The sequence below is a fragment of the Piliocolobus tephrosceles genome, unplaced genomic scaffold (genome assembly GCF_002776525.5).
Source record: "Piliocolobus tephrosceles isolate RC106 unplaced genomic scaffold, ASM277652v3 unscaffolded_21625, whole genome shotgun sequence".
Taxonomy (NCBI): domain Eukaryota; kingdom Metazoa; phylum Chordata; class Mammalia; order Primates; family Cercopithecidae; genus Piliocolobus; species Piliocolobus tephrosceles.
In genome coordinates, this window is record NW_022303894.1 from 1 (window position 1) to 3,889 (window position 3,889).

General features: G+C 36.8%; 1 pseudogene; it reads left to right on the plus strand.

Annotated features, from left to right (window-relative positions):
• The first annotated feature begins 2,234 nt into the window (after window positions 1-2,234).
• On the plus strand, window positions 2,235-3,607 carry LOC113221184 (annotated as a pseudogene).
• The last annotated feature ends 282 nt before the right edge of the window (window positions 3,608-3,889 follow it).

Here is a 3,889-nt window from a genome sequence, read left to right on the forward strand (position 1 = left end):
AAATAACTTATAACTCTCAGGAATACAATGCTAAATCAATATCAAGTTAGTTATATATTAGATATTAGGGGCCTCAGTGCATAATACTATACAGTCATGATATAGACTTACAACATGTTTAAAGATATTTAATTTCAAAGTCAATTTCAAGATTAAAAAAATAACTTGAGTCAAGTTTTCTGAGCGTGGAAGCAGCTTACTGCAGGCCATGTATCCAGGAGGAAAAACTGACAGGAGTGATACAAACATAACCCATTGTTTTAGCAGTGCAATTACATGTTCCTCAATGTTGCATAAACAACTGATAAAGAGCCCAGGGCTTGAGTAATTGCTAAGCGGACACCCAGAAATCAAACTATTCTGTGTCACTATTCTTGGCGATAGCACCAAACTCCATGTGGGATACAAGAAGTTCAAAAAAAAATTACACATTCTTACACATGATTTAGTGATGAACTTCTAGAGGAATTTAGACAACAGACAGCTGCCCTGGTTAACTACACACATAGGACTTCTCTTGTTTATTGAATCAAATGTTGTCATGTGAGACATAAAAATAGAAAATCTTTATATTCCTTTATTTCAAAAACAAATAAAATACTTACATTATTAACAGAAGAGCATACTGGTTTCGGTCCATAAAATCTTTGGGAAGGGACAACTGTAAAGGAAGTTCTTTTAAAGAAAGAGCAAAATATTAAAGATGGAGAGTCATTTACAGGTAAAACTATAAGACGCAGAGAAAGTTGTTCTTGAGTAACATAGCATGCACAAAACTTTACCATAGTCGTCAATATGAAGGATTTTAACTTCCGGCTTTACTATTTTCTTCTTCAGGATAGCTTCCTTCAGCGTAGAATTGCTTTCCAATATAAAATATTCTGTAAACCAAAAAAGGTAGTGTAAATAGCTAACTCCTATGTATTAAGCAAGAATCAGTGTGACACAACAAAAAATTATTCAGTTGTTACCATTTGGCAGGCACTGTGCTGATTAACTCATCATTTCTCTTCTGAGTTTCTACAACAGTTTTCTACGTGAGCTTCATTATGCCAGTCAATTTTTTTCATTTGCTTCTTTATTAAATTTATCATTTACATTTTCAAAATGCAAATCTGATATTGTTAACCTGCTTAAGAATATTTTAGCAAAATACAAGATTATCTAACACCAAATGAGTTGAGATTCACAATGTCTAGGTACCTATACCAATTAAAAGGCACAATATCTAGGTACCTATACAGAAACACAGGAGGAGCACACCTGGACTGCAGTTCAGGTGTTAAATAAGGTAGAAAAAGCATGAGCATATTCTATATTTCTATAAATGAAAACTGCAGAATCTGAAATACATGAAAATTATATGACCTAAGATGAAAAATATACTGGGTGAGATTAATAAAATATTAGGCACTGCAGAAGAAAAGAGTAATGACCTTGAAAATACAGTAATAGAGAAATATCAAAAATGAAACATCAAAACATTTGATAAAACATGAAGTGGACATCAGTACTTGCTGGAATTTTGATGCACATGTATTGTATTAAATTTGTAGATGTGGAGAGACTTTACATTATAAAAATAGTGAATCTTCTAATCCATAAATATATATATACACTCACATATATGTTTGCATATGTGTACATACTGTATACATATATATCGTTGTGTACATACTTTGTGTATATATACGTGTGTGTATATATATACACACATATATGTCTGAGTGGAAATTTGAGTCTTTAATTTCTCCCAGCAGTATTATATAGATTTATAGAGGAGGTATTTATTTTTATTAGACTTACTCACAGATACTCTATGGACATTTTGACCTTACTTTAAACAGCATTTTAACTTTTCCGGCGCTGGCTCCTCTCGGTCAGTGGGGTTTCGCCTTTATGGTGGCGGAGTCAGCCGCGGCTGTGGATCGCAGATAACCCTGTAAAAAGAGGAATGGAGATTGCCTCTAACCACCTGGATTCATAAGCTGCCCTGAGGTGATCTTGGCATCAAGGAAGGGATGCACATCGTACCATCAGCTTCAGAGAATGGCAGTCATTGATTTGTCCCGTGGGTTTTTTTCCAGGGAACCAATCTGCCCTTTTGAAGAAAAGACAAAGGTAGAAGGGATGGTGGAGGACTACCTGGCAAATGGCTATCAGACACAAGAGCTCCTGAGACATTAAACCCTGGAGTAGATCATGGGAGACCTGAGAACCACGTATAAGATTCAGTGACCTTTGATGATGTGGCTGTGGACTTCACACCGGAGGAGTGGGCTTTACTGGACACAACTGAGAAATACCTTTACAGAGATGTGATGCTGGAGAACTACATGAACCTGGCCTCCGTGGAGTGGGAAATACAACCTAGAATCAAACTGTCATCACTTCAGCAGGGTTTTTTGAAGAATCCAATATTCAGTGGGATACAAATGACAAGAGGCTCCAGTGGATGGAAACTCTGTGACTGTAAGAATTGTGGAGAGGTCTTCAGTGAACAGTTTTGCCTTAAGACACACATGAGAGCTCAGAATGGAGGGAACACTTCTGAGGGTAATTGTTATGGAAAAGACGTCCTTAGTGTGCACAAGGAAGCCTCTACTGGACAGGAACTTTCCAAATTTAATCCATGTGGAAAAGTCTTCACTCTAACTTCAGGCCTTGCTGTACATCTTGAAGTTCTCAATGCAAGACAACCCTACAAATGTAAGGAATGTGGAAAAGGCTTTAAGTATTTTGCAAGCCTTGATAATAACATATGAATCCACACTGATGAGAAACTCTGTGAATTTCAGGAATGTGAGAGAGCCATCACACCTTCCTCACACCTAAAGCAATGTGTAGCAGTTCATACAGGAAAGAAATCCAAAAAGACTAAGAAATATGGGAAATCCATCACCGGTTTTTCTCAACTTTATGCACATGTGAAAACTGAAAAAGGAGAGAAGTCTTTTGAATGCAAAGAATGTGGAAGATCCTTTAGAAATTCCTCATGCCTTAATGATCACATTCAGATTCACACTGGAATAAAACCACACAAGTGTACATACTGTGGGAAAGCCTTCACTAGATCAACTCAACTTACTGAACATGTAAGAACTCACACTGGAATAAAACCCTATGAATGTAAGGAATGTGGCCAAGCCTTCGCTCAGTCCTCGGGCCTTTCTATACACGTACGAAGTCACAGTGGAAAGAAACCCTATCAGTGTGAGGAATGTGGGAAAGCCTTCACTACATCCACAAGCCTTATTCAACATACAAGAATTCACACAGCAGAGAAGCCTTATGAATGTGTTGAATGTGGGAAGACCTTCATTACTTCTTCCCGTCGTAGTAAACATTTGAAAACTCACAGTGGAGAAAAGCCCTTTGTATGCAAGATATGTGAGAAAGCATTTCTGTATTCCTCACGCCTTAATGTTCACCTGCGAACTCATACTGGGGGGAAACCCTTCATATGTAAAGAATGTGGGAAAGCATTTGCTGTTTCCTCACACCTAAGCAGACATGAAAAAATTCACACTAGGGAGAAACCCTATGAATGTAAGGGTATGAGTGTTAACATTTAGCCCATCAGTTGCCATCTTTAATTATTGGCAATGACACCAAAAATTATCAGATTTGTCCTAAATGCCTTGTGGAGGTTGTAATGGCTCATGGATTGGCCTTAGATGCCATCCTGAAGGTCTGAAATTAAACCCTACAGTTTCTGAATAATAATAATAAAAAAAAAAACAAAAAAAACCCAGCATTTTAAAAATACTCAAATCTTGCATTTTCGTTGATGAAATAGTTGAAATTTGCATATTGGCCTACAGCTGTAAACATGATAAATTCATTTGTTTTCAATAGTTTATAGGTGTGTATATTCCACAATTTTTTG